At 40.2% G+C, this 13898-nt stretch overlaps 1 protein-coding gene across 2 annotated transcripts in view; it reads right to left on the bottom strand.

Moving 5' to 3' along the window:
- The window catches only part of ZNF710 (zinc finger protein 710), an 88702-nt gene that overhangs the window by 72849 nt on the left and 1955 nt on the right, over nucleotides 1–13898 (bottom strand). The window lies entirely within an intron of this gene.

Below are 13898 nucleotides of genomic sequence, written 5' to 3' on the forward strand. Positions count from 1 at the left end.
ATATAAAGCATATGAACCTAATGAATCTTCTATGACCCACTCAAAGAATTTTATTTTTAACCTGTGGTCTGCCATTGCCCATGGGGCCCACATCTTCAACCTCAAGAACCCTGAAAGTATTTATTAAATTTTGGTTTTGACAGTATGCTAACAGCTTGTTCCCTGTGGTATGAGTGGAACTGCTGAGGGATATACCTGCTAATGTAAGTAGTCATGTTTTAAAGTGCTAGCCTACCAGCATCTATGACAGTTAACTGACCATTTGAGCAATCCTCCAAATCTCCAAAGGGGTTACCCGGTTCCTTCACCTTAAGTGAGAAGGGGGTGGGGGGGTGTTAATGAGTGGCTACCAGAAAGCCATATGCAGGGGAGAGAAAGAAAAGAAGGATGAAAGGGAAGAGAAAAGAATGTGGTAGAGAGTAGTAGACTGCCACTACCTATTTCAAATGCCAGTCAGTGGTTCCCGTGTCAGAGATCACCTACCATGATCAAAATATATAAATATTTTATTTGTCATATTTTTACCTTGGAATGTTTTCCAAGATTCAAGTCAGAATTTCTAGAATTTTCTCAGGAATAATATTCAGGTGGGTATGTGAAATATGGTATTTGGGAAGCTCACCAGTTTATTTGCATATGATTTGCATATGCTTTACACATTCACAGGCTGTGCAACTTACAACTAGATAATTTTTGACATTGGAATTTGATCACTAGTAGGGGCAAGTTTCTGAAAAGGACAGGTTACCCTGAGTCCTCTCCTTTATTTTATATTATCTACCCATTCTCAGTGACCCAAATCCTTTTGATGGTGCTCATTTCTGAATATCACAGAGGAAAGGCATAAGAGGGATACGGAAGGGAGAAGGGAAATAATATGGCCCATCAAAAATCTCTTCTGAACCATTAAAGAGTCCCAGACCACACACCCAAGAGTGCCCTGACCTCACTGAGTCAGAGGAAATAAACAGCTCCAAAAGTCAGATGCTCATCACATGAGGGGAATGAACGTGTCTGGCTGGTGGGAAAATTATTTTTCAAATGTATCACGCATCCCATACCATCTCAGCATCACGCAGCTCTGACATACCACCTAGTAGTGAAGTGGGTACATGTAGCAGAGGTGGCGGAGAGCTTTGGAAGTAGGCCCACCCAATTACCTCAGTTTACAGAAGGAACTGAAAACTAGGAAGAGGACGTGATTGCCCACATTGATGTACCTAAGGCTTCTAAGTAGCAGAGTCTAAATCTGAACCCCACTCCCAACTCCAAATTCAAAACTATTTCAAGGACAACTTGGTGACTCTCCATTGATACTGAGAAAGGGCAAAGCATGATCACTTTCTATATAAACTTGCCTTTCCTGCTTTGGACAGAACACAGGACAGGCACATCTGGTGAGAATGCTGCCAGCTGCTCTTGATGAATTCTGTAGCAAAATTCAATTATTTTTACTTTCAAATCAGCTGTCTCCTGTAAGTTGGGCCTTCCTTCCTTCTTCTCTAAGCAATCAATGTATAAGCACCCAACTGCATCTCTGAAATGATAAAGAATCCAAGAGGATTCAGTCATCAGATTTCTCATTTGAAGGGTGGTTCAGTAGGGGGATGGGAACAAGCATTTATTTATATAGCACCTACTATGTACCAGGAATCAAGCTAAACATTTTATGAATAGTATCTTACTTGATCCTCCCAATATTCCTGAGAGGTAGATGTTGTTTTCCCCATTTTATAGTTGATAAAACTGAAGGCAAACTGAGGTCACATAGATAGTATATATCTGAAGCCAAACTTGAACTCAGGTCTTTCTGATTCCAGGCCCAGCACACTATCTATACTACTCTATCAGCCTCTGTTTTAAAAACAACAACAACAACATTTGTAAAAGGTTAGCCAATAAATGATTTGGTCCATGCTTACTGGCAAAGAGAAGATGTCTTTGATTCTCATTTTCATTTCTAATTCAAAGAAATCTGTCTACTTTTGCTGTTTTCCCTTTCTGGTTTTATGCTTGGCATTTTTACTTGCTAGGAAGGAGAGTCTAGCTACCAGAGCTTCTTGGTATCGTGCAGCATCTCAAGATAGGTCTCTCTATTCACAATGTCCAGGGAGCAAGGGGAAATCAAATACATATCCAAAACAAGTGACACCATGGAAATAATTTTTTTGGTGCTGCAACTCACAGATTATGAAGAAATACAATGAAGCATAGAAAATGCACTGTCGTAAATTTTCTCTGCAAACAGCTGGTTCCAATCAGAAGAGTGAGGTAAAATGAGAAGGAAATCAAGCAAGAATTTGACATCTGCTACTCTAAGTTTCCTTCAGCCCTCGTGTCTACAAGTGTCTCTTAGAAGTCTCCTCATCTGTAAAATGAGGAGTTTGGGTTCCATGCTCTACAATGTATGATCACACACATTTAACAGCAAATACAGCTTGACAGTGTGACAAAAGGATGCTACTGAGACAAAGAAGTTCATGATTGGAGATGGAGGGTCAACACATAGCCTTTGGATAGCCTTTGGAGGTCTGCTGGACGGTGAGCCAACAGAGGCTTTGCCCACGTCTCGAAGGCGAGACATGACTTGTCAGGGCCAGATAGTCTGGACATAAACTAGTTTTTCAATTTGCTCCTGCCCACAAAGGAGAAGGAGAGAATGGGTAATATTAATCCGCTTGAGCCAGAGCCTTGTGTCATAAACCCAAGACATGGCTGTGAAAGTTCCTCTTTGATGAGAAATTTCCACAAGTCCAAGACTTCATTCAATATAGAAATAGTGAGTTCCACTAGAGTGAACAGTTTTAGTCTCTCGGCCTGCTTGGAAGCTGAAAACATTCCCCAGACACCACAACCCTCCCAATCTTGATTCTTCCTCCAACTTTAAGACATCCAAGCTCTGACCTCGGAGCTGGTTGTGGCTCTGATCACCATGAGACACAACTAGACCGTGCAAGTTATAGTAGGAGGTCAGTTGGGTAAGGTATGAACCAACAAGCTGCATAACTTAAGATACAGGTGTGCAGGAACTAGATGTTACAAATATTGGGGGAAAATGTTTGGGGGAGGGTTCATGGTAGAACGATGCATTTGGGAGAAGACAGGGCGAGACGAGAAGATAACAGAGCTCAACCACCAGACAGATAAAGTGTCTAAATGACAAAGGAACTAGAATCCATCTTTAGCTCTTTGAGAGAAAGGAAGAGCATATTAAATTTTAAACAAAGACCACCCCAAGGGAAAACATCCAACCTCCCTCCTCCAACCTGCTCCTTTTTTTCCAGTGCTGTTAGTCAGTTAGGTTCATATAAAATGAAACGTTCCTAATCTCAAGGGTTTAAAAAAAACAACAACCCACTATCCATATAGCAGCTGGCACACTGAGTCTTTGGAGGGGAGAGTATTCACATGGAAATGCTCCCCCAAAGAAGAGTCACCTCACCACCTCCGAGGGAAGGAAAGAAGCACCAAACTCCCTAGCTCCCAGGTATGAGAGATAGAGTGAGGAGATAGGAGAAAACCAACCTGAATAGAAATTCAAGGTGGGGGTGAAGGTGGAAAGACAAACAGGGAAGGTAGATTTCTGTTCTCCCCATTCCCCACCACCAAAAGAGAAAGAACAGAGCTTAGTTTATGAAAAGAAGGTAATACCCATCTTCTCAACTGGGAGAGTAAACTAAGTCATAATGGAGCACAGAAAAGGGGAAGAGTTTCTCCAAAACCCTTGCTAACAGCCAAGTAAGAAAGGCCTCTTTCTCATGAGGGGAGATAAAAAAGAGGAAGGGTGGACGGAAGGGAGGGAGAGAAAGGAAGAGGGAGAGGACGAAGAACAGGAAAGATAAATTTAGAACAAGCAAGTGCTATTCCTTTGGTAATTCTATCACTCCTTCCTCCCCTCCTCTGACTTAGCTTGCCTAGAAATACAGGATGCAAGGGGTGTATGGCACAATGACCCATTCTGAGCAAAGGGTCTCCCCAAGATCGGTTAGGGGAAGGGGGAGGAGAATCATAGCCTAGAAAACTTTTAAGGCTCAACAGCAGGAATTGTTTAAATCCCGCTCACTCCCCAAGCACAAAGTGATCCAGGATCACAGGCCAGCTCCTAATGGGGAAAGGCAAAGTATTTCTAATGGTCTCCTGGGAAGGCCAAGGGTTTGCTGTTCACTCCAGAGAACATTTGGACCTTCAAGTTTCCTGTGGTGTTCTGAATCATTCTCTCTCTCTGGCTGTAGCTGAGGGCCTCCACAGGTGAGGGCGGAGAAAAGATAGTTACTACAAGAGCAACACTGTCCTGAAGTTTTAACAGGTAAGGGAGGAAAAGCATTTGGATTCAGCCCCTCTGATCTGAGACATAATTAGAGCAATGGGAATTATGGAAAAACTGGCTATTATCCCACATTGCCAACCCACTAAAACAAAACCAAACCAAACCTGGAGGAATCCTTGGTGTAGCATTTGGAGATTGTTCTGTAGATAATAAAGTCCTGGGGAGTCGGGCTTAGCCCACAAGCCTGTGCTGGGGACTCTTTGCCCTGCCCCTAGAGAGTTATTCTTACAGAAGACACAATCAAAAAGATACACCCTAAAAACACCCATGGACTAGGAGTTAGTTTTCAGCCAAAAGGAATCAAAGGACTATGAAAAGAGGCTTTAAAAGCGGGGGTGGGGGGGGGTGGAAGAGGTCCTAGTGCAGCAGCTGGGTATTCAACGAGTAAGGCTATGGCCGGAGTAAGGAGGGTGAGGACCAATGACCTAAGAGAGTGGAGGAGGAATAGGCATGGAAGGAGGGAGGCAGCCTAGCAGCCCACCCGCAGAGAGCCAAATCCTCAGGAAATTTCCACTGAAGAAACAACAACACAAAAAACCTAAGTAACACACATCTTTCCAGTGCATGCTTGTCAACCAGTGGCTAAAGCAAACTGTCATTTGTGGAGGTGGGGAGCCAAGAGAAGTGTTGGGGTGCTTAGGAACAAAAAATGCAACTTTATAGTCATGTTAGACTGGAACAACAGTGGTGCTTTAGAGGGGAAAAAAAAGAAAGAAAAGAAAGAAGTGAATTAAGAAGGGGTGGGGGTGGGGGGAGTTGAGCTCATGGGCTAAGATCTTGGTAATCTAAGTGGCTGTCTGGAAAGATTTTTTTTTTTTTTATGACCAAGGTATAAAGGCTTGAAAATAGGGGTTTCTAAGAGAAATGCTGACAAACTCTTAAGCAAAGCAAAAGAACTTGGCTGTTATCAAACAGAAGTTTTTCAGGATAATGAGATAGAACACAATAAGATAATGGAATGGAACACTAGGGGAGGGCATTAAGAGTACTTAAATCATACAATTGAAAAAAAAACCAAACTTTGGGTAGAGAGATGCTCTGTCCACCACTGAAGGAAAAATACCATTGGGCAGTACCTTAATTACTTAATCCAACAGGAAAAAAGAAGGAAGGGAAGAAAGAGATAGACATTTTCCCAGTTTTCTTCAAAGGCAAACAGTTTTTAAGACCCAACACATTTCAAAATTAATGAATTAACCAATTAATTCAAGAAACATATACTGAATGTCTCCAAGGTAACAAACCCTACTGGTGTAGTGGGCTTTACAGAGTTTTTTCAAATCACTTCCATAAATCTACTTAAAAAAAAAAAAAGGAAGAGGGTGGAGAGGAAATATTTTTTAACAAAGAGGCCAAGCTCTCCTTTGAGTATAGCGTGGACGTAAATAGTATACCTCCACAGATCTTGAGATTTCCTCACCAGTCAGAACATTCATTTCTAGAGTAAGTGGAACCCAGGGCTAAAACACTTCCTCTCTCCTCTTCACTTAAGAAATGATGACTCCAACTTAAGAAATAAATATGACACTGCATGAGAGAGCAGGTGGTTCTGGATGATTTTATATCTCTTTAAGACATTAAATTCTTCCCCAGGGAAGAAGCCATAATATTATATCTGGCTGTATTTTACAGGATCCAGAGTTTTAGATCCTATAAATTACAGCCAGGTATTGTGTATGGCCAGCACCTCCAGTTTCCTTGTCTGTACAGATAATTTCTCTAAATAATAAAGAGGGAAAATAGATGTCATATACTGAAAACTCCCTCTGGACAGAGGTGATGGACTCGGGGTGCAGAATGAACCATATATTTTTTGGATATGGCCAATGTGGGAATCTGTTTTGCTTGACTGTGTATTTGTTGCAAGGATTTTGTTTTTCTTTTTTCCAATGGGAGAAGTAGATAAAGGGGAGAGAATCTGTGTTAACTGAAAAATAAAATAAAATTAACAAAAAAGAAGAGTACAGATATTTCTGTCAGACTTTTTTAAAGGGGGGAGAATTCAAGGGACAAACTTTCACACTCTTAATTAAAATGAGGTTCCTCTCAGAAGAGCCCCTATAGAAGGATTCATACTGGGAGGAGGGGGAGGCAAGTTCTTTCCAGGCTCAGGAGAAAACTGTAGACCTCCAAAGTACAAAGAAATTTCAGTCATGAAAACACTTCCATAAAAAAGTCAGGAATCAGCCCACGGGCACCATGAAGCTCTCTCATGAAGCCTGACAGTTTCAGGTATGAAGCTGAGACCAGTTCACAGACAATAACATTAGCTCCTTCTAAATAATGTTAAGGTTCTGACATAGACTGATAAAAGCTGAAAACTTCAAAGTTAAGATTGAAATCCTATCCTTAATCCTCCTCATTGTGTCTGAGTATGGCAGGGGTCTGGGACCAGTGCCTGACATTACCTACCGCATGTGTTTTGACACATGAGCACAACAGAGCATGTAAAAACATGGGGAAACAGCTAGATGATGACGAAATTTTTTTAAACTTTGTATTTACTGTTTTTGCAGCGTGTAGACTCAGGCAGCAATACTATCTAGAATACCAAATGAGGCCAATTTTCTTTTGGAAAGACAAAATACACAGTAAAGGAGGAAAAAAACAACAAATCCAGGGTTTGCAAAAATGACCCGTTTGAACAGACAACATCCTCTATGCCGGGTTAAGATATTTTTGTTTTCTCTACCCCTACTCACTGATCTCAAATTAATGCACTGTCTACTGAACCACAACATTTCTCCACATCCTCTTCATATTCCTATACTCCTTTATCATCCCCCAAAGTGAAGAAGGAACACATTCAATGTAACAAAAATGTACTAAACGATGGTTTTATACAAAGAATAGGGTGTGAGGAGACACAAAGTTTAAATCAGACAAGATCCCTGCCCACTTGGAATTTATAATCTATTAGGGGGATAAGATATGCCATCTTTCTTCTCAACCCAGATGGTCATTACAAATAGTTGAACAAAGGCACTTATAACTTGCAATTATTCTATACATATATGCAAACCTGGTTGTACAGTGCCTCATCTGCCCTCACCATTTCATTCTACCTTCTCCAAAATGTACTGGGGCTAACAACATCTCCAAGTACTTGGTGAGGGGGAACTATCTGACATGCCACTTTCCTTACTTTCTTTTTATTTTGTCTACGTAGAGTAGCTTCATCCTTTTCTTCTACCTTATATCAACAAGTTATATTTATGACACCTTATAAATAACTTACAGGGCAGATAGGTGGCACAATGGTCAGAGCACTGGGCCTTAGAATCAGGAAGACCTCTCTTCCTGAGTTCAAATCTGGCCTCAGACACTTACTAGCTACGTGACCCTGGGCAAGTCCCTTAACCTTGTTTGCCTCAGTTTCCTCATCTGAAAAATGAGCTGGAAAAGGAAATGGCAAATCACTCCAGTATCTATCTTTGCCAAGAAAATCCCAAAATGAAGTCACAAAAGAGTCGGATACTACTGAACAACAAAAATGACACTCCAGGTAACCTCTTTCTTATATACATACCTCTAGAATCCTCTTCTTTCCTATACCCCTTCCCCCTTTTTCTTCCAACTGCTGGCCAGTTGTGTGAGAGAATATTCTCCTCCTCCTTACTCCATTTAGGAGACAAAAAAAGAACTTAACGTGCTTGATAAGTGTAAGGCTGGTGGGTGATGAGTGCTGGAAATATACCTGTACCAAGGAAAAGGAAGCCATCAATGCTGAAGTTAATTAGGTAAAATCTAGAATCAGTGTCACTGACATCTAAAGCCCTTTAGCATCTCTTAAGAATTAGTCTCCATCTACTTCCTCTAACTAAAGCTACTTTTTCTTAAACACCAGTATTCAATATAAAATCCATTTTTAGTGGGGGAGGGGCTGGAGGTAGGAAGAGAATTTGGAACTCAACATTTTAAAAAATGAATAAAGTAAAAAATAAAATCTAATCTATTTAAGGCAAATTTCATCTCTTGTTAAGTGCTAATAGTTCAATAGTATTGTTTTCTCTATCTTTCCACTTACAGTTCTGACCCCATCATCCCACCTGTTCAACAAACTTCAGTGGCTCCCTATTACATTGGAGAATCAAATATAAAATTCTCTGTTGGTTTTCCAAACCCTTTATAACTTGGCCCTTTCAGACCTTTCCAGTCTTCTTGCACCTTAATCCCCTCTATTCCCTATGAAACCAGTGGCACTGGCCTCTTGGAGGTCTTTTGCATAGATACCCCAACTCCTGTGTGTTTTCAGCAGTAGTACTTTCAATAGTGGTGCTTCATGCTGAAATACTTGCTCTCCCTCCTCATCACCACATCCTCTTTTTTTTCAAGTTTCACTTGCCAGGGGCAGCTAGATGTTGTAGTGGATAAAACACTGGCCCTGGATTCAGGAAGACCTGAGTTCAAATCCAGCCTCAGACACTTGACACTTACTAGCTGTGTGACCCTGGGCAAGTCACTTAACCCCCATTGCCCCACCAAAAAAGTTTCACTTGCCCAGAACTCTTTAATCTCAATGATTTCCCGCTAATATCTCCAATTCATCCCAGATATATTGTTTGCATGTTGTCTCTTTCCATTAGACCAGGAGCTTCCTGAGAGCAAGGACTGGTTTTTTTGGCATACTTAGCATGGTGCCTGGCAAATAGCAGGTGTTTAATAAATGCAAATTGACTGACAAAGTTGACTGATTGACTCTAGTATGATCCTACTCTCAGTAATGCCTCACAGTGTCGCGGAAACAACCTTGGACTTTTTTTTTTTTGAGAGAAATACAATCTCTAGTAAGTAGGTCCTCCCAAATTAGAAAGACTTTGAGTTCATACTCAACAACGAACTGTATGTCTGAAAAGAAGCTGAGCTAAGTTCAGAGGGAAATATTAGAAGTTTAGCTACCAGCTTGGTGGTATAGTAGAGAAAGCAATGGGCCTGGATTCAGAAAGATCTGTGTTCAAATCCAGTCTCACATACTTAATAGCTGTATAACCCTGGGCATTTCACTTAACCTCTATTTAATCTCAGTTTCCTCAAATGTAAAATGATGATGATAATAACACCTACCTCCCAGGGTTGTTGTAAAAATCAAATGAGACAATATCTGTAGAGCACTTAGCAAAGTACCTGGCATTAAGTAGCCACGAAATAAATGCTAGCTATCATTATTATTATGACCAGGTGATAACTTCTGCCACCATATCTCATAACAAGACTGTCTACTGAGGCAATTCAGGAAGACAACTACGTCGAGATGGGTTATGGTCTTCATTCTTTGATTAAATCATGACTCCATGAAGTATTGAAATGAGTTATATAGGTGTGTGTGTGTTACTCAAGAATGTAAACACATTCTATAACATTATTTTTATGAGAAAATATATTCTGACTCATAAAAAGTAAATTTATACACTTCCTTTGGGATTGTGACTTGTTTGTTAGGTAGGGATAGCCAACACCATAGGTCAACATACTAACACTTCCCTACTACACTATTAAATGCCTGGACAAGAACTTGGTTGAGCGTTGTCCATCACTGATTAGCTTTGTAACTTTTTTCCTTTGTGGAAGCAGCCCAACATAGCAAATAGAGTATTGATCTTGGTATAGAAAAGAGCTGAGTTCAATCCTGTCTATGATAGTAGCTGTGTGTCACTTAATCTCTATGTGCCTCAAGCAACTCCCTAGAGCTTACCTTCTAAATCACATGGGTTGGTAGATTTTTTGCTAGACTGAGGAAATGACAAATTATTTCATCTTCCATTAGTTGTGTACTTAAAGAGATAAAAGTATCATTTTCCCCCAACATGAAAAAGACCTTTGGCATTTTCTTTTGCTCTCAGATAAATCTATCCCATTACAAACCAATAAACATTAAGCACCTACTATGAGTGAAGTGATATATCACTTTGCTAAGTGATATATCTTGGTATAGTGCTTCTTTGGGCAATGAATAATTATATACATCCATTCGAATTCTAATTGGTTCTTGCCAACTTCTGTAATGATGTAGACTTCCAAGACACCGGAAACTCAAAATCAAGATGAATAATCCAAAAATATATATTTAGCTCCTACTATGTGCAGGGCACTATTCTTGATGTATGAAGAAGTATATATGTATGTTGAAGCATAACACATAGCATTTGGAAGGCAACACATAAAACACAAGAAAATTAAGACCCAAGACAAATAAATGTTCATCAATGATATAAGGCAAAAACACAAGGATTGTCAGAAGAGAATACCTGAATAAATTGTCTGATGAGTGGTATATAAAACTAAGTGCTAAGAATTCAGAACTATCTTTGTGAAGTGGATTTCAAAAGAAGGAACCTGAAGGATGATGGACAGAGTTTAGATAATGAACACCCTATAAAGACTCTTTTGAGGGGTGTGGGGTGTGGAGGGGGAACAACAATAACAATAATTGTTTCCTACAATGATATTTTTTAATTCCCACTAATTTCAAATATATTTCAACAAGCTGTCCCCATTCAGAAAAATTCATAAGTATTTTATGTTTTTATGTTTTATTAATATGAAACTAAGCTGATTTGAGAAGAGGCTTTCATTTTGTGCCACCCCTTTCAATAAAACAGAATTCACTTAGACTTTGCAGGGCAAAGAGGGTTAAGTGACTTGCCCAGGGTCACACAGCTAGCAAGTGTCAAGTGTCTGAGGCCAGATTTGAACTCGGGTCCTCCTGAATCCAGGGCCGGTGCTTTAATCACTGAGCCACCTAGCTGCCCCATGTCCTATCATTTTCAGCATACTTAAAGCATTTCTTCACATTCTTTATTTCTTCAATAGATATTTACAGGTATCGATCCCATGCAAGGCACCATAAGGGAAGCAGAGATGATAAAGGTATAGCTTTCCCTCACAGCACTTACAATCTAAGAGAAGAGGTAACTCCAATTCTTCATCTGTATATATCCATCCTACATTACCACAGGAGCCTTGGCAGAGGAAGCAGCAACACTCTCCATAATACAATATCATTTTCCACTTTGACTATGTCCATACTTTCTAGGGTCAGTGTCACAGAGATAGGCACTGGATCTGTGACTTCATTATTCCAAGGAACTCCTAGGTGAAAGAACTGTCCTTACTAATAATGCACATGAGCATCTTCCCTGGAGATGCCTTCCTAAATCCCCAAATTTCAAATTCCAAATAACTTGCAGGGTGCAGACAGAGATGAAGAGAAAATTGCTCCCATATTCAATAATTTCCTAGCCCACTCTTAATCTAATTCATACTCATGCTACCATTTTACAGACGTGTCCACTGGGTTACTCTGCACTACTGGACTCTACCTCAGGGTGAAGACAAGGTAAGCATTCCTATCTAGAACTAGAACTTAAGGATACAGAACTACTAATTAGTACCTCTTTGAATCTTAATGTAAGCTTTTCTTCCTGGCCCCTATTGAATCCTATTAGTTGTCTTCTGTCATTCCGGGGCTTCTTCTGGGAGAAGGCCCAAGAACACTTCTATAATTGGAAGATTCTATGAACAAAGTTCAACATCCTAAGAAGAGGGGTTGGGGGAAGGTCTCTGGCCTTATCATTCCTAACACTCCTTTCTTCCTGGAGTCCACAGCTAAACTTATCAGTGACATAAGCTATCTATAAAACAGAAGTCACAAAAGCACCTATGTATCACAGGATCAAGGGAGACAAGGTTTAGAAAATGCTTTGTAAATCTTAAAGCACTACATAAATTTGACTTATTATTATGAATTATACTTGGTTAAAAACATTTGATTTTAAAATGGTCAATCTGGCATTTTGGGACATCTTGGTAACAGCACTGGGGCCAATGAGTAGCTGATTAAGCTAGCAACACAGGATATTGGTTGATAAGATGCCCTCAAAAACTATTTCCATTGGTTGAGTCATTGGCCACATGTGGGCATGAACACAGTGGTGCCAGACTTACCATGGGGATAAATAGCAAAGGTGCATAAGGCCTGGGACTCCAGGTGTGATAGGCCAAAGTGCATCACTTAGCAGCCCCCCTGCTTCCTCACCACCACCTTCCTTTTACAAACACTAAAATGGAGCCTCTTAAATACGATTTTAAACTTAAGCTTCCCAGGCAAAAGAGTACTAGAAATATCTCTGAGCCCCAAAGCAAACCTAAAATAGAAGTTCTTCAAAATCTCTGGTGGTCCTATTACCCTCTTTCCCTTCCTCCACATTTTAAAACCATTTCAGATCTTGGTTACCTCAATGTCTCTAGACAATATGCTTAAAATAAGTCCCCAGTAGAAAATGCATCCAGAATGGAAATAACACAAGCATGCAATGATCATGTAATGCCAGGACGATAATAAGCAAATAACACCAAAATGAAAGGAGACACCAAAGAATCTGCACAGGAGAAGGAAGGAAGGAAAATATTTCAGAGACTCCTGGCCCTATATATTAATTTTAAATTGAGCTCCCACACAACAGAACCATTGGTTTGGAATATGGGTCAAAAGATAACCAATTCCCAAATGTCCACTTGATCCTTCTTTTCCTTAAAGAGAACTGTCACAGCTCCCACTGTTCTCTCTCCCATTTCTTTACCTTATCTTGGAATTACACATTGTACAGTCTACTTTAGTTTGAGAAGGTTTTTATAACTCAGTTACTAATTAGTTGGTCTGATCAAGAATTACAGGTGACTGGAGTAGGGCACTGAGTCAAAGGGCCAGGTCATAAGCTATGAGGAGAATCCTTAAAAGTAATGACATTTATTTTCAGTGAGAAAGAAATGCAGAGGTCGGATGGGAACTGAAACAATTCAAGCTGCTTTGATCATAAGAATTTGCTGTATAAATTATTCCTGTTCATTCTTAAGAATATTTTTTCCCTTCCATCTGACCCTGAAGTCCTCAGCTTCAGAAAAATATGGCAAAGTCACTGTGGGGATGAGTCCAACAGTCTTTCTCCTTTGAAGAAATGACCTTTGACTTTTTAAAAACTACACCTGTACAAAACCAGCACAAGAAAGAGCGATCAACTTCAAGGCCAGATGTATGACTCCCAAGGGCACAAAGTCCTGTTTCACTGTACCTGTGTGGGAATTCTAGGACTTCCAGTAAGTTGGACAGTACAGGCTCCCCACAGCTTGGCCAGGGATTGTTTATGTTGTTGCCCTAAACTGGAGCCATCCAGCCCACACAACAGTGCCAGTTCCCACAGTCCCAAGGATAAGATCTGAGCAGCTTCTTCAGTCCTATCTCAGTGATATGTTTTCATTAATTTTCTCATTACTCAAAAGCTATTTCTGTTTGACCAAGAACCATTCAGGCAACATTTTAAATGACACCCCCCCAACTTCACATGTCCCCCATCTCTTTAAAACTGGCACACTAAGCAATTTCAGTACTTAACAGATGTATTTAAATTAATTACTTTTCTGGGTTAGTTTCAATCCGTGGAAGTCTCTCTCCCCTCTGCCTCTTAAATCTTTCCAAACTACTCTCTGACTACAGGGATGCAGTTGCAACAACCATAAAAGTCATCTTAAAAGGCATATTGGAAAGAAAAAAAAGCCCACACAAACTTGTTAACAA

The sequence above is a fragment of the Dromiciops gliroides genome, chromosome 2 (genome assembly GCF_019393635.1).
Source record: "Dromiciops gliroides isolate mDroGli1 chromosome 2, mDroGli1.pri, whole genome shotgun sequence".
NCBI lineage: Eukaryota > Metazoa > Chordata > Mammalia > Microbiotheria > Microbiotheriidae > Dromiciops > Dromiciops gliroides.